Source organism: Oncorhynchus keta, chromosome 21 (genome assembly GCF_023373465.1).
Source record: "Oncorhynchus keta strain PuntledgeMale-10-30-2019 chromosome 21, Oket_V2, whole genome shotgun sequence".
NCBI lineage: Eukaryota > Metazoa > Chordata > Actinopteri > Salmoniformes > Salmonidae > Oncorhynchus > Oncorhynchus keta.
The window spans coordinates 21,029,612-21,055,284 of record NC_068441.1 but is presented as its reverse complement, the minus strand read 5'-3'; the positions used below and the strand labels follow the sequence as shown (position 1 = coordinate 21,055,284).

At 44.8% G+C, this 25,673-nt stretch overlaps 1 protein-coding gene across 2 annotated transcripts in view; it reads right to left on the bottom strand.

The window, feature by feature from the left end:
- Positions 1–25,673, bottom strand: part of LOC118400238 (dnaJ homolog subfamily C member 11) — a 288,373-nt gene that overhangs the window by 206,810 nt on the left and 55,890 nt on the right. The window lies entirely within an intron of this gene.

The following is a 25,673-nucleotide window of genomic DNA, read 5'->3' as shown; positions in this document are numbered from 1 at the left end:
TGTACACTCAAACATACACGCTAATTGATTGTTTTGGGTATGTGGGTCACAACTGAGTTCAGTATGTAATGAAGAACGCATGTAGTCACAGGTGTCTGCAAAAACAACTGATCAGAACTCCTCTCCTCTCCTCCTCTCCGTTCTTGTCTGTCTGGTCTTAATATCAGTGTCCAGAGTTATGAGTCCCAGTGGAAGAAAGAGAGTTTCCAACCATCAATCCTGCCCCAGACGTGTGAAGATAAGAGTGTGCGTGTGGCTGTGTGTGTGGAATGTGTTGTGGAATGTGTGTGGTTCAGGATATCTCTATGATCTAATTATGGGGGCTGGGTTTGTGTGTGATGGTGCGGCAGGGGCCCTTTTTCCTATTCCAATCTAGGCTTCATGTCTTGGAATTTTGCTCCATGAAAAGGCATCTGCCCTTCCAGAACACTTAGCACACGACTCCCCAGCCCATGAGACCCTCTTACTATAGTAGTAATCGCCAGCAGCAGGCCGCATCTATCACTTTACACACACACGGATGCACAGACACACGCACATGCTATGGACGCACACACACATAACAGATGTTTTGCTCTCAAGCAGTGGACCCAGGGTTGATGTTTGTATGACTTGCGGTATTGATGCTGGTCATTTATAGGAATCACTAGGAGATGAGGATGAGAACAGAAATGTGCTTAACATCTACATTGAGTGTACGAAACGTTAAAAACACCTGCTCTTTCCATGACATAGACTGACCAGGTGTATCCAGACGAAAGCTACAGTATGATCCCTTATTGCTGTCACCTGTTAAATCCACTTCAATCAGTGTAGATGAAGGGGAGGAGACAGGTTAAAGAAGGATTTTTAAGCCTTGAGACAATTGAGACGTGGACTGTGTATATGTGCCATTCAAAGGATGAATGGGCAAGACAAAAGATTCAAATACCTTTAAACGGGGTATGGTAGTAGGTGCCAGGTGTACCGGTTTGTGTCAAGAACTGCAACGCTGCTGGGTTTATAATGCTTGATAGTTTCCTGTGTGTATCAAGAATGGTCCACCACCCGAAGGACATCCAGCCAACTTGAAGCATTGGAGTCAACATGGGTCAGCATGTTTAATGCTTTCAACACCTTGTAGAGTCCATGCCCTGACGAACTGAGGCTGTTCTTTGGGCAAAGGGGGGGTGCAACTCAATATTTTGAAGGTGTTCTTACCACAAACCCCTGAGGTGCCTTATCGCTATTATAAACTGGTTACCAATGTAGTTAGAACAGTAAAAATGCATGTTTTATCATACCCGTGATATACGGTCTGCTATACCACAGCTTTCAGACAATCAGCATTCAGGGCTCGTACCACCCAGTTTCTAATAATAAATAGTGCTATCTATATCATTAGGGTGCTTTTAGAAAAGTTCACACTAAAAGTGGAATATTGGGTGATGCAGTTCTACAGGGTCCTGTGAGACACAGCAGGTTCCTCTGTCTATACTGCAGTGTTTCCAACCTATGAGAACCAGATGCATAATGCACTGTAGTGTGAGGGCCTACTGGCACCTGACTGGGCTTCAGCCTGTCTGTCCCAAAGCATCTTAAAAGAGTCCGTGTGGACATGGAGTTGAGTTTCTGGGTCCTAAAAGAAGCAGGGTTCAGAGTACCACAGAGGCTGTCTCAAATGACACCTTACTCCCTATAAAGTCCTAATAGTGTAATACAGAAATATTGACCCCATATAACCCACCTGCTACTGGTTGTCTGGATTAGAATAATATACACACACACACATACACACGTGCCCCAGAGACATCCATCTACTGAAAAGAGAGAGGGAGAGTAGGAGGAGGAGGGGAGAAGAGGGGGAGGAGAAAGGGAGGAGAGGGGCGAAGAAGGGGAGGAGAGTGGGAGGAGAAGGGGAGGAGAAGGGAAGGAGAAGGGGAGGAGAGGGAGAGGCAAAGGGTAGGAGAGTGGGAGGAGAGTGGGAGGAGAAGGGGAGGAGAGTGGGAGGAGAGTGGGAGGAGAAGGGGAGGAGAGTGGGAGGAATGGGGAGTAGAGGGGGAGGAAATGGGGGTTGAGTGGGAGGAGAAGGGGAGAAAATGGGGGTAGAGTGCAATGAGAGGGGGAGAAAATGGGGGTAGAGTGAAGGATATGAGAGAAAAGAGTAGTGATGAGGAGAGGGGAGAGAGAAGGGGAAAGGACATGGGAGAGGGGCTCAATATATTTTCAGAAGATGACACACACACACACTCCTTTTCCCAGCGTGTTAATAAATCCTGAGGTGTTCCAGACCTCTGTAATATCCTGCCCTAAAGAGGCTGTGGGCATTATGCCATGAACCTCTCTTTATTACACACATACTTTTATTACTGTTGAGTAAAATAGACTGACTCCAGATAATACATTCCAGTACTGGGGAGTGGGAGTGGGAGAGGGGAGGGGGCCAGGGGGAGGAGGGGGAAGTGAAGAGAGGAAGACAGGGAAGTCAGAAGTGAGATGGGAAGACAGATGGGTGAGGAGAGGGGAAACGGGGGAGGGGGGGGCTCTCCTTAAACCACTCAGGTAAGAAGGCCTGTAATCCAAGTAAAGTCAATGCCTTTACCTCAGCTACAAGAACATTAACAGCGCATTTTAGTTTGCAAAACATTTTTTGGGGTTAAAAAGATGGGAAAAATACTGAATGCAAGTATAGAGATGATGGGCAGCAAGTAAAAGCTAATGATAACAATGCTAATTTGGCCTAAAAGGTGTGTAAACACTATTCCCAAAAATATAAAGGCGAGTAAACAAGGTTTAGGTTGGTGCGCCCTCTGCTATGTCCCTGGTCTCTCCTGTGAGGAAGATTTGGTGGAAAACTACAAGTGTTTACCATGTCTCTGACTCACCGAAAGAGAGAAAAGAAACAGTCTGGCGTGATGATGGAAAGTCTTTAAACATCATTAGTGAGCAGAATAAACACACCTCTACATCACACACTCTTATATTTATCTTCTGCCTCTTTTCAGATCACATTCAATGGTATCTCAACTAGAGCCCAAGCTGCTGAGCTAGGGGAGCTCTCTGTGTGTGTGTGACACAAAGACCCTATCATTGCCACAGTAAATAAACAGATGTAGAAGCGTGGAGTGACTGTTGTTTTGTATTTTCAGAGCTGGTCTGGGCCGATGTTCTGATGTTTTGTGTGTGTTCTGATATTTTGTGACTGTGTATCATTTGTCAGATCGGTTGGCAGGGTGTTTAGGTCAGAATTTATGCTGTTTTATATTACAGCTGGTGTGGTGGCTGAGGCAGACACACACAGGAGTGCACACACTAGAAACGTCCCGCCCACCCGAGGAGCTGTCTTTTTCAGCCATCTGTTTCCTGTGTTTGAGGGGTGTAGAATCCACTTGTCACTTAAAGTAAAGACACAGCTATTTTGACTGTTATATTGTTTTTGTGCATCTTCGAGTGATGTTCTATCTATTCCCTGGGTCATTTCATGTTTTCATGTGTATCTGAGTTATAGGGGTTCAAGCAGGCAGAAATCCGTCCGGTGTGACATAGCACTGTGATAAAGTCTCTACACTGGAAGTTAATAGGGGGCGGCAGGGTAGCCTAGTGGTTAGAGTGTTGGACTAGTAGCCGAAAGGTTGCAAGTTCAAACCCCTGAGCTGACAAGGTACAAATGTGTTGTTCTGCCCCTGAACAGGCAGTTAACCCACTGTTCCTAGACTGTCATTGAGAGTAAGGATTTGTTCTTAACTGACTTGCCTGGTTAAAAAAATAGGAATACAACTTTTATATGGTGAAAACGTCTATCTGTACATGTCCGATTTCAATACTGGCCAATGTCATGACACGGGAGTTGTCTTCTCTCGAATTAGCAATTGATCATATTTTTGTGATAGTCCTACCTCGAAATGTGTAATTTAACTGCCTCTTCAGTCCAGAGTGCATTGCATGGTGCCGTTGCGAATGTCAGGCACATCGATCTGCAGGTTGAACATGGTGAGATTGTAGACTCCTAAATTGATAGTGCAGTTTGTTTGGTGATTTTACAGCCATTTAGCTACTTCACATGCTGATAATGACATTGGTATTATTGTGTATAGCTATGTTTGCTAGCTAGCTACCGAGGAGTACAATTTTGATGACCAGATTACTCCTCAGAGGAGTGTGTAATACTGTACCCCAGAAGTAGGAAAGGAGAGAGAGAGAGAGAGAGAGAGAGAGAGAGGAGAGGAGAGGAGGAAAGGGAGGAGAGGACAAAAGGAGAGCGTATAAGAGCCAGTCACAACCTGCATTTGGATACAAAATAAAGAGTAGAGGGAGAAAGAGAGAGATATTGAGAGTGTGTGTGAAAGAGAGAGGGGTAGAGAAAGAGAGAGGTAGAGAGAGAGACAGAGAGGGTGGAGGGCAGTGTGTGTGTGCCATTGCCTGACCATGGTGAATTGATACAGAAGGAAAGTGGTAGTTCTGGTTCCTCTGAGACAGAATTCCTCCAAAAGGCGAGTCAGAAACAAGGTTAGTGTCAGAGAGACAAACAGGGAACAGCAGAAAAGAACAACCACAGATGTACAGCCCATCAGGTTCACATCAGAGTCACAAAGGAACCAGCACCACAACACCTAGCCCTTAGTTCTGACCCAGCTAACAAGGGTCATGTTCAATATGGCACAATGTAGTGAAACTTTCTTCTCCCATTTCGTACCTAGTGAAGATGAACACTGGCAGGGAGAGAAGGAACATTGTCAGTGTGCATTTGTTGCGTGTGTATGTGACTGCATATAAGCATTGTGCATGTGTACTGTATGTTGTTTGTATGTGTGTAAGAGCGTGTGTTGTGGATCTTAGTGCATTCCTGGGTCCCGTCTGTCACACATCTGTTCCGGTGTGAGTGCCAGTTCTGTTCCTTGCGCCTTTGTGTGTATGTATGTGCGTGTGTGTGCATGAGACATTCAGAGTCGATTAAGGTTGTCATCATGCATCAATACATCCATCTGTGTCCGTGAGACTCAGAGAGATCACTTCCCCATGGAAACGCCAAGAGAGTGTAAACAATGCCCTCTGTGATTGGACCAGGACCATCTAACACACCTCATTAGCATAACACATTCTACTTCAGAACTCTGAGACAGGACTGTCGTGAGACGGATTATAGCGTTAGCCCTGTCCATGTGCTGTGCATAATGTGCGTGTGTGTGTGTATGTGTGTATGTGTATGTGTGTGTGTGTGTGTGTGTGTGTGTGTGTGTGTGTGTGTGTGTGTGTGTGTGTGTGTGTGTGTGTGTGTGTGTGTGTGTGTGTGTGTGTGTGTGTGTGTGTGTGTGTGTGTGTGTGTTTTGGAGTATTACTATCCTTGCGGGGACCAGAAGGAAATAAATTCCACAAATGTACTTTTTACAAGGCACACCTGTTAATTGAAATGCATTCCAGGTGACTACCTCATGAAGCTGGTTGAGAGAATGCCAAGAGTGTGCAAAGCTGTCATCAAGGCAAAGGGTGGCTACTCTGAAGAATATAAAATATATTTTGATGTACTAACACTTCTTTGGTTGGTGATTACATGATTCCATATGTGTTATTTCATATTTTTGATGTCTTCACTACTATTCTACAATGTAAAATGTTGAAAAATTAAGAAAAACGCTTAAATGAATAGATGTGTCCAAACTTTTGACGGGTACTGCATACATATATTTTGTAAATGTATTTTCCTTTGTTATTTTCCACTAACCCTACCACCCCTCCCCTAATTGGAGTAAACTAATGAACAATGACCTTTTCCGGTTCCGGGTTGAAGCGAGTGGTCGCATTCGCACTTCGCTCTGCAGGTTGTATAACTTTTTCATTACATTTCATTATAGTACAACGGTTGATTTGTCTAATCTTAGCAATTCTTCTTAGCTAGCTACATAGCTGTCCTTGTATCAGAGATAATTGCATAATTATCGTATTTCGTCGCCCTAACGTAGCCTTCACTGCTATTCGCCCAGGAGCTAGCAAGCGCTAGCTAACGCACACAGATTAGCATCACTGTAGTGCTATTCACTCAACTCAACGACTTGATTAGTCTAGTGTTAGCTAGCTACATAGCTGTCTTTGTTTCCAAGATAATTGTGTAGTTTAGTGTGTGTAGCCTTGGAGTGATTATCTTAATTCACTGAGGTTCGCTAGCCAGCTATTTGTCGTCCTTAACGTAGGAGACTCTGCTAGCTAGCCAACAGCTAACAGCTAACAGCTAGCCAACGTCTACTGTTTCGAATTCAATCACCGGTCAGGTAGTGTCACATTTTCATTTCATTTCATTACAGTACAACGGTTTGATTTGTTTGATCGTAGCTAGCTACATAGCCGTCTTTGTTTCAAAGATAATTGTGTAGTCTAGAGCGATTTCCTAGGTTAGCTAGCCAGCTATTGTCGTTCTTTTAACGCAACGTAACGTAAACAACACTGCTAGCTAGCCAGCTAGCCCCCCCGTATAGTAGCACTGTAGAAACTATTACACTCAACGGAACGACTTGATTAGTGTAGTGTCAACAACGCAGCCACTGCCAGCTAGCCTACTTTAGCAGTACTGTATCATTTTAATCATTTTAGTCAATAAGATTCTTGCTACGTAAGCTTAACTTTCTGAACATTCGTGACGTGTAGTCCACTTGTCATTCCAATCTCCTTGCATTAGCGTAGCCTTTTCTGTAGCCTGTCAACTATGTGTCTGTCTATCCCTGTTCTCTCCTCTCTGCACAGACCATACAAACGCTCCACACCGCGTGGCCGCGACCACCCTAATCTGGTGGTCCCAGCGCATACGACCCACGTGGAGTTCCAGGTCTCCGGTAGCCTCTGGAACTGCCGATCTGCGGCCAACAAGGCAGAGTTCATCTCAGCCTATGCCTCCCTCCAGTCCCTTGACTTCTTGGCACTGACGGAAACATGGATCACCACAGATAACACTGCTACTCCTACTGCTCTCTCCTCGTCCGCCCACGTGTTCTCGCACACCCCGAGAGCTTCTGGTCAGCGGGGTGGTGGCACCGGGATCCTCATCTCTCCCAAGTGGTCTTTCTCTCTTTCTCCCCTTACCCATCTGTCTATCGCCTCCTTTGAATTCCATGCTGTCACAGTTACCAGCCCTTTCAAGCTTAACATCCTTATCATTTATCGCCCTCCAGGTTCCCTCGGAGAGTTCATCAATGAGCTTGATGCCTTGATAAGCTCCTTTCCTGAGGACGGCTCACCTCTCACAGTTCTGGGCGACTTTAACCTCCCCACGTCTACCTTTGACTCATTCCTCTCTGCCTCCTTCTTTCCACTCCTCTCCTCTTTTGACCTCACCCTCTCACCTTCCCCCCTACTCACAAGGCAGGCAATACGCTTGACCTCATCTTTACTAGATGCTGTTCTTCCACTAACCTCATTGCAACTCCCCTCCAAGTCTCCGACCACTACCTTGTATCCTTTTCCCTCTCGCTCTCATCCAACACTTCCCACACTGCCCCTACTGGATGGTATCGCGCCGTCCCAACCTTCGCTCTCTCCCCCCGCTACTCTCTCCTCTTCCATCCTATCATCTCTTCCCTCTGCTCAAACTTTCTCCAACCTATCTCCTGATTCTGCCTCCTCAACCCTCCTCTCCTCCCTTACTGCATCCTTTGACTCCCTATGTCCCCTATCCTCCAGGCCGGCTCGGTCCTCCCCTCCCGCTCCGTGGCTCGACGACTCCTTGCAAGCTCACAGAACAGGGCTCCGGGCAGCCGAGCGGAAATGGAGGAAAACTCGCCTCCCCTGCGGACCTGGCATCCTTTCACTCCCTCCTCTCTACATTTTCCTCCTCTGTCTCTGCTGCTAAAGCCACTTTCTACCATTCTAAATTCCAAGCATCTGCCTCTAACCCTAGGAAGCTCTTTGCCACCTTCTCCTCCCTCCTGAATCCTCCCCCCTCCTCCCTCTCTGCAGATGACTTCGTCAACCATTTTGAAAAGAAGGTCGACGACATCCGATCCTCGTTTGCTAAGTCAAACGACACCGCTGGTTCTGCTCACACTGCCCTACCCTATGCTCTGACCTCTTTCTCCCCTCTCTCTCCAGATGAAATCTCGCGTCTTGTGACGGCCGGCCGCCCAACAACCTGCCCGCTTGACCCTATCCCCTCCTCTCTTCTCCAGACCATTTCCGGAGACCTTCTCCCTTACCTCACCTCGCTCATCAACTCATCCCTGACCGCTGGCTACGTCCCTCCCGTCTTCAAGAGAGCGAGAGTTGCACCCCTTCTGAAAAACCTACACTCGATCCCTCCGATGTCAACAACTACAGACCAGTATCCCTTCTCTCTTTTCTCTCCAAAACTCTTGAGCGTGCCGTCCTTGGCCAGCTCTACCGCTATCTCTCTCAGAATGACCTTCTTGATCCAAATCAGTCAGGTTTCAAGACTAGTCATTCAACTGAGACTGCTCTTCTCTGTATCACGGAGGCGCTCCGCACTGCTAAAGCTAACTCTCTCTCCTCTGCTCTCATCCTTCTAGACCTATCGGCTGCCTTCGATACTGTGAACCATCAGATCCTCCTCTCCACCCTCTCCGAGTTGGGCATCTCCGGCGCGGCCCACGCTTGGATTGCGTCCTACCTGACAGGTCGCTCCTACCAGGTGGCGTGGCGAGAATCTGTCTCCTCACCACGCGCTCACCACTGGTGTCCCCCAGGGCTCTGTTCTAGGCCCTCTCTTATTCTCGCTATACACCAAGTCACTTGGCTCTGTCATAACCTCACATGGTCTCTCCTATAATTGCTATGCAGACGACACACAATTAATCTTCTCCTTTCCCCCTTCTGATGACCAGGTGGCGAATCGCATCTCTGCATGTCTGGCAGACATATCAGTGTGGATGACGGATCACCACCTCAAGCTGAACCTCAGCAAGACGGAGCTCCTCTTCCTCCCGGGAAGGACTGCCCGTTCCATGATCTCGCCATCACGGTTGACAACTCCATTGTGTCCTCCTCCCAGAGCGCTAAGAACCTTGGCGTGATCCTGGACAACACCCTGACGTTCTCAACTAACATCAAGGCGGTGTCCCGTTCCTGTAGGTTCATGCTCTACAACATCCGCAGAGTACGACCCTGCCTCACACAGGAAGCGGCGCAGGTCCTAATCCAGGCACTTGTCATCTCCCGTCTTGATTACTGCAACTCGCTGTTGGCTGGGCTCCCTGCCTGTGCCATTAAACCCTACAACTCATCCAGAACGCCGCAGCCCGTCTGGTGTTCAACCTTCCCAAGTTCTCTCACGTCACCCCGCTCCTCCGCTCTCTCCACTGGCTTCCAGTTGAAGCTCACATCCGCTACAAGACCATGGTGCTTGCCTACGGAGCTGTGAGGGGAACGGCACCTCAGTACCTCCAGGCTCTGATCAGGCCCTACACCCAAACAAGGGCACTGCGTTCATCCACCTCTGGCCTGCTCGCCTCCCTACCACTGAGGAAGTACAGTTCCCGCTCAGCCCAGTCAAAACTGTTCGCTGCTCTGGCCCCCAATGGTGGAACAAACTCCCTCACGACGCCAGGACAGCGGAGTCAATCACCACCTTCCGGAGACACCTGAAACCCCACCTCTTCAAGGAATACCTAGGATAGGGTAAGTAAGGGTAAGTAATCCTTCTCCCCCCCCCCCAAAAAAGATTTAGATGCAAGTGGCTGTTCCACTGGATGTCATAAGGTGTATGCACCAATTTGTAAGTCGCTCTGGATAAGAGCGTCTGCTAAATGACTTAAATGTAAAATGTAAATGTAACAACAACACTTAGGCTTCTACATCCAGCTATACATGCTACATACACATTCTATTTTACAATCGTTATATTCTGTTTGCATTTAGTCCTGTCTTTCATCTACCTCTAAATAAAAGTTAAATAAATTAAAACCCTCAACCTCTAAATAAAAGTTAAATAAATTAAAACCCTCAATCTCTCTCATATGTTTCTGATGTCCATCCAGTTTCATTTCTGTTCTGAAGTTCTGAAACTTTCTATTCTCATAGTTTCTACAGATTGTAAATGAAAGATAAATGTTTTTGCTATAAGTATTATTATATTATTGATCGATTGATTATGACCTTTCAAAACACCCAGTAGTGCTATCTGCAGATAACTCCAGGTAAATGTTGCAAATCTTCAGCCATTCCTGGACCAGTGACCAAAACAAGCTACGTATGGACAGTACGAAGATAAATGATCGAATGACCATATCTCTTCACAGCAAAATCTGCAGAGCTGGGAAGGTTGTATCCCCCATATACAGTGGAGCAAAAAGGTATTTAGTCAGACACCAATTGTGCAAGTTCTCCCACTTAAAAAGATGAGAGAGGCCTGTAATCATAGGTACACTTCAACTATGACAGACAAAATGAGAGAAAAAAAATCCAGAAAATCACATTGTAGGATTTTTAATGAATTTATTTGCAAATTATGGTGGAAAATAAGTATGTGGTCAATAACAAAAGTTTATCTCAATACTGTGTTATATACCCTTTGTTGGCAATGACAGAGGTCAAACGTTTTCTGTAAGTCTTCACAAGGTTTTCACACATTGTTGCTGGTATTTTGGCCCATTCCTCCATGCAGATCACCTCTAGAGCAGTGATGTTTTGGGGCTGTTGCTGGTCAACAGTTGGGGTTGAGATCTGGAGACTGGCTAGGCCACTCCAGGACCTTGAAATGCTTCTTGCGAAGCCACTCCTTCGTGGCCCGGGCGGTGTGTTTGGGATCATTGTCATGCTGAAAGACCCAGCCACGTTTCATCTTCAATGCCCTTGCTGATGGAAGGAGGTTTTCACTCAAAATCTCACGATACATGGCCCCATGGTCCCTTTGCAGAACAACAGCCCCAAAGCATGATGTTTCCACCCCCATGCTTCATAGTAGGCGTGGTGTTCTTTGGGTGCAACTCAGCATTCTTTGTCCTCCAAAAACGACAAGTTTTTACCAAAAGGTTTGATTTTGGTTTCATCTGACCATATGACATAATCCCAATCTTCTTCTGGATCATCCAAATGCTCTCTAGCAAACTTCAGACGGGCTTGGACATGTACTGGCTTAAGCAGGGGGACACGTCTGGCACTGCAGCACTTGAGTCCCTGGCGGCGTAGTGTGTTACTGATGGTAGGCTTTGTTACTTTGGTCCCAGCTCTCTGCAGGTCATTCACTAGTTCCCCCCGTGTGGTCCTGGGATTTTTGCTCACCGTTCTTGTGATCATTTTGACCCCACGGGGTGAGATCTTGCGTGGAGCCCCAGATCGAGGGAGATTATCAGTGGTCTTGTATGTCTTCCATTTCCTAATAATTGCTCCCACAGTTGATTTCTTCAAACCAAGCTGCTTACCTATTGCAGATTCAGTCTTCCCAGCCTGGTGCAGGTCTACAATTTTGTTTCTGGTGTCCTTTGACAGCTCTTTGGTCTTGGCCATAGTGGAGTTTGGAGTGTGACTGTTTGAGGTTGTGGACAGGTGTCTTTTATACTGATAACAAGTTCAAACAGGTGCCATTAATACAGGTAACGAGTGGAGGACAGAGGAGCCTCTTAAAGAAGAAGTTACAGGTCTGTGAGAGCCAGAAATGTTGCTTGTTTGTAGGTGACCAAAGACGTATTTTCCACCATAATTTGCAAATAAATTCATTAAAAATCCTACAATGTGATTTTCTGGATTTTCTTTCCTCATTTTGTCTGTCATAGTTGAAGTGTACCTAAAATGAAAATTACAGGTCTCTCTCATCTTTTTAAGTGGGAGAACTTGCACAATTGGTGCCTGACTTTTTGCTCCACTGTAACTCCACCAGTCCTGGGATATGTTAGGTTTAGGGGTTAAGGTTAGGAAAGGTTTGGGAAAGGGTAAGTATTAGGTTTAGACGACAGGGAAAATAGGATTTTGAATGGAAATCAATTGTTTGGTCCACGCAAGGATAGATAAACAAATATAAATCTACTGTGGTAAGAAAGCCATAACAAGACAAAGAACTCCCAGACAACCACACACATACACACCCACCCACACACATTCACATACACACCCACACACATACACACACACACACACCAAACCACACACATACAAACCCACACCCACACACATACACACCCACACACATATGCACCCACACACATAAGCACCCAAACACTTCGAGAAATCACACTCTCTCACGGTAGGGAAAGGAAGCAATTTGGAAATCATCACAAACAAATTTCACCATCAATTTCCACATGAGGAAGGAAAGGCCAAACAGCAACATTAGCTGTGTTCTATCCTGCTGTGTTGTATTACAACACACACACACAAACTTGCTCTGAAAACCCCCAGAGATCCATTTGGTGGTGATTTATCACACTTCCCCTAGTGTTGATGACTCTAAGTGGCAGCCCCATCTCCCTTATCCTGGCACAGTTCTTTGTGTGTGTGTGTGTGTGTGTGTGTGTGTGTGTGTGTGTGTGTGTGTGTGTGTGTGTGTGTGTGTGTGTGTGTGTGTGTGTGTGTGTGTGTGTGTGTGTGTGTGTGTGTGTGTGTGTGTGTGTATACACGCGTGTGTAGGCCTATCTCTCTGATTGCAGCTCAGCTGTGGGAGAGGAGATGATTAATAAACTAATCCTCTTATCAGGATCATCTGCTGCTCTCTACACACCGCATCACCTGAGATTGGGAGGGATGGAGGGCGGAGGGCGGGGGGAGGCCCTTCCTTTCCTCACCTCGGCACAGTACAACCCGCTCTCACACACACACGCACGCACGCACGCACGCACGCACGCACACACACACACACACACACACACACACACACACACACACACACACACACACACACACACACACACACACACACACACACACACACACACACACACACACACACACACACACACACACACACCGAGTGCTGGAATAACCCCTATGCTATGTTCATCTGTGTGTGTGTTTATGCTAGGTGCAGTTAGTCAGTCAGTGAGTGAGGCCTGTAGTGAATCTCATCTGTAATAGGTGAAGAGACTTTGGAATTATTAATATTCTCTAGACAACCAATGATCCCTTTTCATCAGTCTATCTCTATTTGTCACGATCACCGTTGCTTACACTGAGGAACGGAAACACAGAGCAAACACTTTATCATGCTCTGTGCTCTCTAACGCACCTTGTCTCAAACAGCAGCTAATGAATGGGCCATACTGGGGCCATCGTTTCATATCCATTATTAAACAAAGTAAATATTTGTGAGTATGGAAACTGTGAAATCACACAGCGTTGGGAAGGCAGGGCTGACCAGGATGGGTTAACTATTAGAAGCAGATGTGTGTTCTGATTCTCCAATGAGTCAAGCTATTCAGTTGTTCACACACACACACACACACACACACACACACACACACACACACACACACACACACACACACACACACACACACACACACACACACACACACACACACACACACACACACACACACACACACACACACACGCACTACTGAGCATCGTACTGAATATCCGTACTGAAATAAATCAAACATCAATCAAAATATGTTTTTGTCAAGCACAAAAGCAAGCTTTGCAAGTGAACTCCTGGATATCCTTATCGTTCAGTGTGATGAGTGACCTTGAGACCTGAGACCCCCCTCCCCAGTCTTCTGCTTTCCTGAAGAGCAATACAGAAACACACACACACACAGGGAGAGAGAGAGAGAGAGAGAGAGAGAGAGAGAGAGAGAGAGAGAGAGAGAGAGAGAGAGAGAGAGAGAGAGAGAGAGAGAGAGAGAGGCACAGAGAGAGAGGCAGAGAGAGAGAGAGAGAGAGAGAGAGAGAGAGAGAGAGAGAGAGAGAAAGAGAGAGAGAGAGAGAGAGAGAGAGAGAGGGAGGGAGGGAGATGGAGAGAGAGGGGGAGGGAGGGAGATATATAGAGAGAGAGAGGCAGAGAGAGAGAGGGAGAGAGAGAGAGAGCCTTAACTCTGTAAAGAGATGTGTTCTGTTTCTTACTCTATTTTACTTTCAGCCATGAGCAGTTTTAAGATTTACTCTTTAAACATAAATGGGGGCAAGAGAGAAGAAAAAAAGAGCCGTAGTGTATGAGTTAATAAAGGGAAAGAGATGTGACATAAGTTTTCTACAAGAAACGCATAGTAATATGGAAAATGAAGTTATGTGGCAACAGGAGTGGGGGGGACAGAGGTGTGCCTGCCCTGACCTCGAGCCTGCCTGCCACTCTGTACCTCCTGGATTCTGACCTGGTTTATGAAATTTTGCCTGTCCACAACCTGTCTCTTGCCTGCCCCTTGGATTATAATAAATATCAGAGACTCAAACCATCTGCCTCCCGTGTCTGCATCTGAGTCTCACCCTATATCGTTATAGTCGCATTGAAGAGGTGTACCTTTCAGAGGATGTTCCTCCTATTCGTCTCTCAGCATATGCTGATGTAGTTATTTTGGTGAAAAATCAAGCGGAGGTGGATAGTTTGAGTCTCATAGTCGATCGGTTTAAGGGAATATCCTCTGCAAAGGTAAATTGGGGGGGAGTAGTGCTTTACAGATTGGGAAATAGTCTGGAGGTTTCAAGTATCTTGGAGTGTACCTAGGGGATGAGGGGAAAAATGGAATGGGGTGGTTGAAATGGTGGAAGGGAGGATGAGGAGATGGCGTTGGTTGCTATCTCATATGTCATACAGGGAACGCACTATTATTGCTAACAATGTGGTTGCCTCTGCAGTGTGGCATTGATTGTCATGTTTAGAGCCACCGTCTGGCCTTCTGGCCAAGATACAGGCAATTATTGTAGATTTGTGGGGGGATAAATATCATTGGGTTCCACAAAGTGTATTGTATTTGTCAAAAGAGGAGGGGGGACAAGGTCTTGTACATCTTCCTAGTAGGGCTGCTGCTTTCCGGTTTCAGTTTATTCAAAGGTTGCTTTATGGACCGAAAAATGTGGTGTGGAGAGGGGTGGTAGGCCTGGTATTACAGAAGGTAGAGAAATTAGATTTAAAGAAGGCTTTATTTTTGGTTAACAGTAGTCAGATTTCTAGGAATGGAGTACCTCCGTTTTACAGAGGCCTTCATAGGGTTTGAAGTATAATGAAGGTGTACAGACGCACTAAGGTGGAGTCAGTGCATTGGCTGTTGGAGGAACCTCTGGTGTATGGGGCAAGACTGGATTGTACAACTGAAGCTGTTCCACATTTCTCCAAAATGCTGGTGAAGGGCAAAATCATCCCCCCTAAGGAAGTTAATGGACATGGCTGGGCCACATTAACGGACGGAGGACGGGTGGTTGAACATTTGGGGGTGAGGTCAGAAAGGATTGTCGGACAACTGCTGGAAAGTTGCAGGAAGGCTCTGTCAGCAGAAGAGGGAATTATCATCAAGAGTTCCTACAAAAAGGCACAAGATGAAGACGCCCCATTTCCAAGATCCAAGGATTACACCAAATACCCCAGAGTCAGACAGAAAGGCTTTAGTAATGGATTTGAGAGGGTTGGAAGAGGTGGGTTTGGATGAGGTGAATGGGAAGGAGTTAAATAGGGCGTGTGTCAAGGTTTTAAATAAAGAAAAATAGAAAAGACACTCATTGGAGGGTAAAACAGGGCCTTGATGACAAGGTAAAGCCAGCACGGAGAGCGCTGTACAAGCCACCGTTACAAAAGGGTACTGGTGATATGCAATGGAGGGTGTTACATGACATCATTCGAAAGCCAAGTTAATAAACAGATCACCGACCATTTAGAATCCCACCGTACCTTCTCCGCTGTGCAATCTGTTTCCGAGCTGGTCACAGGTGCACCTCAGCCACGCTCAAGGTACTAAACAATATCATAACCGCCATCGATAAAAGACAGGTACTGTGCAGCAGTCTTCATCAACCTGGCCAAGGCTTTCAACTCTGTCAATCACCGTATTCTTATCGGCAGACTCAACAGCATTGGTTTCTCAAATGACTGCCTTGCCTGGTTCACCAACTACTTCTCAGACAGAGTTCAGTGTGTCAAATCAGAGGGCCTGTTGTCCGGACCTTTGGCAGTCTATGGGGGTACCACGGGGTTCAATTCTCGGGCTGACTCTTTTCTCTGTATATATCAACGATGTCGCTCTTGCTGCGGGTGATTCCCTGATCCACCTCTACGCAGACGACACCATTCTGTATACATCTGGCCCTTCTTTGGACACTATGTTAACCTCTTTTGGGTAGGGTGCAGTATTTTGAATTTTGGATGAATGAGGTGCCCAATGTAAACTGCCTGTTACTCAGGCCCAGAAGCTAGGATATACATATGCATGGTAGTATTGGATAAAAAAATCATGCCTGTGAGTATAACAGAACTGATATGGCAGGCGAAAACCTGAGGAAAATTCATCCAGGAAGTGGTATTCTTTTGAATTGAGTGTTTTTTTTTCCATTGAACGCCTATCCACCATATAGATGGATGGGACCTAGATTGCAGTTCCTATGGCTTCCACTAGATGTCAACAGTCTTTAGACATTGTTTCAGGCTTTTATTCTGAAAAATTAGTAAGAATGACAACATTTTCTGAGTGGTCGGTCGAATGAACCAGAGCTTTTTGCGCACACGACCGGGAGCGCGCCCTCCTTTCTTTTTCCTTTGTATTGAATACGCTATTGTCCGGTTGAAATATTATTGATTATAAAGTCAATAGACAACCTGACAATTAATAAAGAACATTGTTTGACATGTTTCGATGAACTTTACTGGTACTATGTGGATCTATTCATCTGCCTGTTGTGACCGCCTTTGAGCCAGTGGATTACTGAACAAAACACGCCAACAAAATATAGTTTTTTGTATATATCGAACAAAATGAACATTTATTGTGTAACATGGAGTCTTGTAAGTGCAACCATATGAAGATCATCAAAGGTAAATTATTAATTTTATCGCTATTTCTGACTTTCCTGACTAATCTACTTGGCTGGAAAATGTTTGTATGCTTATGTAAGCGGGGCACTGCCATAAAGTATTTTTGAAATCTGACACAGCGGCTGGATTAACAAGAAGTTCATCTTTAAACCGATGTATAACACTTGTATGTTTTATGAATGTTTATTATGAGTTTTTCTGTATTTTGAATTCGTGGTCTGCAATTTCACAGGATGTTGTCGAGGTGGGTCGCTATGTCCCACCTGCCCATAAGAAGTTTTAACTAACCTCCAAACAAGCTTCAATGCCATACAACACTCCTTCTGTGGCCTCCAACTGCTCGTAAACGCTAGTAAAACCAAATGCATGTTTTTCAACCGTTCGCTGTCCGCAACCAGCCCACCCAACTAGCATCACTACTCTGGACAGTTCTGACTTAGAATATGTGGACAACTACAAATACCCAGCTGTCTGGCTAGACTGTAAACTCTCCTTCCAGACTCATATTAAACATCTCCAATCCAAAATTAAATCTAGAATCGGCTTCCTATTTCGCAACAAAGCCTCCTTCACTCACACCGCCAAACATACCCTTGTAAAACTGACTATCCTACCGATCCTCGACTTCGGCGATATCATTAACAAAATAGCTTCGAACACTCTACTCAGGAAACTGGATGCAGTCTATCACAGTGTCAGCCGTTTTGTCACCAAAGCCCCTTACACCACCCACCACTTAGACCTGTATGCTCTAGTCGTCTGGCCCTCACCACATATTTGTCACCAGACCCACTGGCTCCAGGTCATCTATAAGTCTATGCTAGGTAATGCTCCGCCTTATCTCAGCTCACTGGTCACGATAACAACACCCACCCGTAGCACGCACTCCAGCAGGTATATTTCACTGGTCATCCTCAAAGCCAACACCTCCTTTGGCCACCTTTCCTTCCAGTTCTCTGCTGCCAATGACTGGAACGAATTACAAATATCGCTGAACCTGGAGACTTATATTTCCCTCACTAACTTTAAACTATCTTAGCAGCTAACTTAGCAGCTGTACCTCATCCCCATATTGCTTTTATTTACTTTTCTGCTCTTTGCACACCAGTATTTTGACTTGCACATCATCATCTGCTCATCTATCACTCCAGTGTTAATTTGCTAAATTGTAATTACTTCGTTACTATGGCCTATTTATTGCCTTACCTCCTCACGCCATTTGCACACACTGTATATAGACTTTCTTTTTTTCCTATTGTGTTATTGACTCTACGCTTGTTAATTCCATGTGTAACTCTGTGTTGTTGTCTGTGTCGGACTGCTTTGCTTTATCTTGGCCAGGTCACAGTTGTAAATGAGAACTTGTTCTCAACTAGCTTACCTGATTAAATAAAGGTGAAAAAAATAAAAATAATAATAATGCTTTTATATCTGTCATTAATTCAGATGTTGGAGATGGATGTCCTTTTTGTAATATAAGATTAACAAATTTGCACTGTTTTATGGAGTGTGAGAGGATAAAGCCTCTCTTTGAAATACTAGAGTCTTTGTTTACAGCTGTAGGGGAGATTTTCAATAACACTGAAAATAACACAGAAAAGAAAATGTCAACTGTTACATTTGATTTTGGGTCAAGCTAAAATGCACATTTTTCTGAGTAGGAAAAATAAGATAGATAAGGGAAATAGTAAGGATGTAAGATATGTTTTTAAAGGATTAGTAAAAGCGAGAATAAATGTGGATTTTGAGTTCTTCTCGGCTATAAAAGACCTCCCATTATTTGAGGAGAAGTGGACTTATGATGGAGAGGTATGTTTTGTGGAGGAGGGGAAATAATGTTTTGTTGATTTAATAAGTTGAATGTAAATGAATTTTAATTTAATGTATTAGTTTTTTATATGTTTATATAAGGACACATCTGTTGTGTAATTTCTGAAAAGGCAGTGTGCCAATATTTGTATTAATACTTTAGTTTAAAATAAAGATTTGTAAAAATTCAACTCTCTCTCTCTCTGTCAATTCAATTCAAGGGGCTTTATTGGCATGGGAAACATATATTAACATTGCCAACCAAGTCTCTCTCTATCTCTCTCCCTACTGTGTCACAGACTCTCCTGCTGTTGGGTCCCCTATGCCTTAGGCCAGATGGAATCTCCAGTTCATTTAGGGACTAAGAAGGGTCTCCCTGCGTATTGATGTGGCTCTGTGGGACTTGTTCAGTGAGCAGGAGGTTATTCTTTCTGGTCTGTGGATGGCTTTGCGCTTGACTGTTGTTGTGTGTGTTTGTTGATGCTTGTCAGTGGCTACCTACAACATCTGCCCACCCACCTTTTCCCTGTGGGCTAAACACACACACCTTGTAGCCCCAACTACCGGTGGTGTATGAAGATTAGAGGGGCCCTCAAGGCTTTTATCTTCGGGAGTTTGAGCGCAGCACTAGGGGCTGAGGGTATAGTCCCATGAAATTGCGCATACTTGTGCGAGTCTGAATGCGTGTGTATGTGTGTTTGTGTGCATGCATGGCACTTGGAGCTGAGGGCACTAGTCTCATGTCAAAGCCACTTCACTTCATCAGTCAATGGACCCTCTTCACCCCTCATCTGCTGTTTTTCTGTCTGGCGTCCTCCCAGTTTAGGTTATGCTCTCTCCCATGGCCCAGCTTGTTGCAGACTCACAGAAACACCTTTACCCTATAATGTTGAACCAAAGACCATCAACAATCCATTTTACGCATTTTGTGTTAAGTACAGAGTGGATACACGCAGCATAGCATGACCAAAGTCTTGATTTCCGGCCACAGACAGTTCTCCTGACCATCCAATCACAGCTCAGCCCAGCAGGAAGTGTTGCCAAGAGTAATGTATGCTAACTTGGAGAGAAAGACAGAGTGAGAGAGACTAATTGAAACCACCTAGCATCAGAATATATGACGAACTGACGGACAGATGGACAGACTGGAAGACGGAGACATTGACAGACTAAAACGCAGACATTTTATGAGCATCAGACTGTTGCGTTGATGATAAAGAGGGTAGTAAATTATGGAGATCACTGACTGGTTAGCTAGAGTTCACTTAGTGGAAACAATGTAACACCACGTTTACTGTATGTATAATGTTTATAATGTCTTTTCCATCCTCCATCTACCTTTCTGTTATCAGAAAGAAGCTACTGGGTTTTACTGACAGGCAGAACTCTGTAACAGGAGATGTGTGTGTGTGTGAGTACAGGTGTGTGTGTGTCCGTGTGTTTGAGTGTGCATGTATGTGTGTGTGTGTGTGAGGGGTTTTGATAAGGTGGATCACCTTCTGAAGGGGCTGCTCTTCTGTAACTGGAGTCTCTTGGTGACCCAAGACAGATTCTCTCGCTCCGGGGAGAGAACTTCCAGAACCTGTCATGCTCCCAGCAAACTCCTCTGGCATAATCACTGAGGAAAACAGCTGAAAGAGTCAAATCAAGCAATTACTTACAGCGCCCGCATTGAACGCAGCTCAGAGAGCAAAACGGCCTTAATCAGATCTGCAACACCTGCAGCACTTGCCTGTTTAACACCACTGACAATCAGCACCACCGACACTGTTTAGTGCCACTGACAATCAGCGTCACGCTCACACACACACACACACACACACACACACACACACACACACACACACACACACACACACACACACACACACACACACACACACACACACACACACACAGACAAACTAGGGTTGAATATTTTCCCGGTATTTTACAAATGTTCCATCCCGAGAATAAATCACGTTTCTCCCAGGTAACCCGGTATTTAATGCCAAAACCGGAAGTGTCATTCAAGAGCATTATAAAGCATATATGTCTGGATTTGATTAGAGCTTTGGTCAGCATGAAAATTCAAACCTGATGCGCTGATGAGCCATATATGACATACATTTAATGGGCCCTACGTTAACGACATTTAATGAGCCTTGAGTTAATGACATTTAATGAGCCCTACATTAATGACCCCTACATTAACAACATTTAATGGGCCCTACGTTAACGACATTTAATGAGCCTTGAGTTAATGACATTTAATGAGCCCTACATTAATGACCCCTACATTAACGACATTTAATGAGCCCTTACGTTAACAACATTTAATGCGCCCTACGTTAACAACATTTAATGCGCCCTACGTTAACAACATTTAATGAGCCCTATGTTAACCACATTTAATGAGCCCTACGTTAACGACATTTAATGGGCTCTACGTTAACGACATTTAATGAGCCCTGCGTTAACCACATTTAATGAGCCCTGCGTTAACAACATTTAATGAGCCCTGCGTTAACAACATTTAATGAACCCTACGTTAACGACATTTAATGCGCCCTACGTTAACAACATTTAATGAGCCCTATGTTAACCACATTTAATGAGCCCTACGTTAACCACATTTAATGAGCCCTATGTTAACCACATTTAATGAGCCCTATGTTAACCACATTTAATGAGCCCTATGTTAACCACATTTAATGAGCCCTATGTTAACCACATTTAATGAGCCCTACATTAACCACATTTAATGAGCCCTATGTTAACCACATTTAATGAGCCCTGCGTTAACAACATTTAATGAGCCCTATGTTAACCACATTTAATGAGCCCTACATTAACCACATTTAATGAGCCCTGCGTTAACCACATTTAATGAGCCCTGCGTTAACAACATTTAATGAGCCCTATGTTAACCACATTTAATGAGCCCTACATTAACCACATTTAATGAGCCCTGCGTTAACAACATTTAATGAGCCCTATGTTAACCACATTTAATGAGCCCTACATTAACCACATTTAATGAGCCCTGCGTTAACAACATTTAATGAGCCCTATGTTAACCACATTTAATGAGCCCTATATTAACCACATTTAATGAGCCCTATGTTAACCACATTTAATGAGCCCTACGTGAACAACATTTAATGGGCCCTACGTTAATGACACTTAATGAGCCCTACGTTAACAACATTTAATGAGCCCTACTTTAACAACATTTAATGAGCCTTACATTAATTAAATTTAATGAGCCCTCCGTTAAGAACATTTAACGAGCCCTACGTTAACTACATTTAATGAGCCTTACTTTGTCATTTGAGCCCTACGTTAACAACATTTAATGAGACCTACATTAATGACATTTAATGAGCCCTACGTTAACTACATTTAATGAGCCTTACTTTGTCATTTGAGCCCTACGTTAACAACATTTAATGTGCCCTACATTGACAACATTTAATGAGCCCTACGTTAATGACATTTAATGTGCCCTAAGTTAATGACATTTAATGAGCCCAAGCCCAAAAAAGCCCAAATGATTGTGTCATTATCCAATACATAGGCTATATTATATAGGCTAAAGCATATTAAGCATGACAGAAAAACATAAAAGCCCATAGATGTAGTTAGCTATTTGCTCTCTTGAGTAAATAAGTGAAACTAGCTTCAGTAGGCTAATCTTTTTGAGTGTGAACTGTAATACTGTATTGTATTATACTGTATTATTTGGACTGGAATTACGCACCAAATCAAACCATGATGAAGCAGAAGAGAACATGCGATTCTGGGGCAGCACATGCAGCCTACAAATTTAGGCTATAGGCTCGCGAATTTGATTTTGAAATATAATAGGGCCTATTTGTATAATTAGTAGGCTGATGCATATATACATTTCATAATATTTCCCCTGATGTTATTATAGGCTACCTCCCTTTTATCTCTCTATTGTTGCTTTATTCCTTCCTCGCTTTCAACAGTTAAACTAAATAAGTTTCATTCTCTTTATCTTCATCATTCAAATCAGATCCTTGAATAATATAGGACTAGAATTAGATGCAAAAGGTTTTCACTTCCCTTCACGAAGATTGAATAGTTATGGGTCTGAATAAACACCTGCTATAGGTCACCGCCATCACGCGTCATCGCTTCTTTCAAACTACCTTTGAGTTCTTCTATTGGCTGCTGTATTTAACATTCAGCAAAAAAGAGCTTGCGTCTCTCTTCGAATAGTCTATGTTGACCCCCGAAAGCCAGATGGGAGATGGGTAAATAAGGTGCGCATTCAGTCTTTATATTTCTGCAGCATAGACTATGCTGCAGAAAATGTAGGCCTACCTGTCACAAGAAAAAAGTTACCATGATGAGATGATAGGTCATCGTGCATTCATCATGCAGAGGCCGTAGAGAAGACAAATTTAGACATTGCGTTTAATTTAAGTTCCATGTCATGCCATGCTGTTCATATAAATAATTTACTATAATTTACCGGTTTCTCGCAGTTATTTATCCCTGGAAAGGGGAGTCGTTTTGGGCCGTAAATCCTGGTAAGTCTCGGTAACCGCCATTCAACCCTAGCACAGACATATGCACACATCAATGTCAGATTGGGACACATAGTTGGCTGCAGCGTCAAAGCAAGTAAAATAATAATCCACCCCAGGAACTGGGATGCTACCAACCCAACTGTATTCAGGATCGAGAGATTCAGAGACTGTTGCACAGTAGGTAGCAAAAATGAGCAGACCCTTTTCAAATGGATAACTGAATTGAATGTTGTTATTTCATTAGCTCAGGTAAATTGTTGTTTAGACCCTATAGAGGTGCTGCCCCAGCGGGACCCTGCCTGACTGTCTACCAGGGCTTGCACTGTTAAAATGCACACACACACACACACACACACACACACACACACACACACACACACACACACACACACACACACACACACACACACACACACACACACACACACACACACACACACGCACACACACACACACACACACACACACACACACACACACACACACACACACACACACACACACACACACACACACACACACACACACAGAGGAAGGCCTGTAAGAATCTTCTTCAATTAGGAGTGTTTGGTCTTAACACCGCTCCGGCATTGACTAACCCACTGCTTCCTCGAGAGCCAGCCAGCATGACAGTTGAGGCTAATTGGCTGAGTGGCTGAGCAGCTTTCCTGTGGGTGCTGTATGAGGTGATGGACAGGTGTGTGTGTGCGTGTTCGTGCGTGTGTAGGTAGGACACACTGAGGTTATTCATGCAGAGACACCTGGCTCCCCTGTGAGTGTATGTGCATGTGTTTTCACAGCTGTGTCTGACTGGAGAATGCTGGGTAAAACAGCGTCCTCAGTCGTCCCTTCGAACACTGACCCTCTGACCTCACACCTCGTTTTGACAAACTCATACACAAGGCTAATACACACGTATCTGCTAATGAACCACATCCAAATCACCATAATGCCCTCGAGGCCAAGGTTTATGGGGAATACTATTGTGGATAGGATTTAGACACGTGCCAGCAACATCCTACCATGGCAGTTTTCACAACCCTTAATGGCACTTTTAGTTATCAAGCTTCTTTGCATCCATGTGACTAAAGCTGGTTCTCAAACTTTTAATACTGTGTCAGCCGTTAAAAGCATTTGACATTTTCCAGTGACCCATCGATAAACAAAACCAATGCTTCTGCCCACAATCCAAAAACCATCGGTGGGTCCTGACCCTCTATTTGGGAAACTGGAGAATTCCTCATGTAAAACTGAGTGTGTATTCATTTGGCCAGAGTCAGCCAAATGTGTGTGTGTGTGTGTGTGTGTGTGTGTGTGTGTGTGTGTGTGTGTGTGTGTGTGTGTGTGTGTGTGTGTGTGTGTGTGTGTGTGTGTGTGTGTGTGTGTGTGTGTGTGTGTGTGTGTGTGTGTGTGTGTGTGTGTGTGTGTGTGTGTGTGCCAGCTCCCAAGAATGTGTGTATTGTTTATCACATTCCTGGTGTGTGTAGAGAATCAGCCAGAGAAACCGAATCCCTAACACCAACCTTAACACAAGCCACTGTCCACAGGCTGTCCCAGACAGAACATTGGGAGGGTTAGTGTCCAAATAACACTCTGGGAGAGGAGAGAACAATGAGTTTGTTTCCTACACTGTGTGTTTCGTATGTGTGTAGTGTTGCGTGTGGTGTTGCATGTGCGTGCGTGTGTGTGTGTGTGTGTGTGTGTGTGTGTGTGTGTGTGTGTGTGTGTGTGTGTGTGTGTGTGTGTGTGTGTGTGTGTGTGTGTGTGTGTGAAGTGTAGTGTGTTTTTATCCTGGCATGAGACACAGTAGGCAGGACTGACAGGCTCTTTTTAGTGTATTATCAATAATATCTAAACCAAACGGGTGTCAGTGTTCAGTAAGCATAAAAACACAGTGGGGCATGCTGGCCTGTGTGTGTGCGTGTGTGTGTGTCTGTGCGTGTGCATGCGTGTGTGTGATTAGAGTTTGGAGAGAGCTAAGGGAGATAGAGAAAAAAGTGTGTGTTTTGTCCGGGCTCTGCAAACATAAACATGGGGGTGTGTTAGCCTGATTGCTAATGTGGCGCAGCTCCGCTAAGTGCCACCTGGCCACTGCCAAAATAAATAGTGTGCACGCGTGTACGTCACGTGTGTGTTTGTGTGTGTGCTTGAGTATGGGCATGCATATGTGTGCATGCATGTGTGTGCGTGGAGCTGCTAAGTGCCACCAGGCCGCTGCCAAAACAAACAGCTCTAATGAGAAGCAGCTCCTGGGGAAGAGAGGAGGCCAGGGCTGAAGCCTGGGGCTCGCCAGCCCAAACACACTGGCCCTGCTGTCTCCCACACAGGCTTAAAGAGAGGCCTGTTCACCCCCCACCTCTGCCTCTCCACCCCTCCAACCTATTCCACCCCACACCAGACAGCGCAGGAGTTAAAGTGTGAGAGGGATAGATGAGTGGGTGTAAGGAGCAAGGTTGATA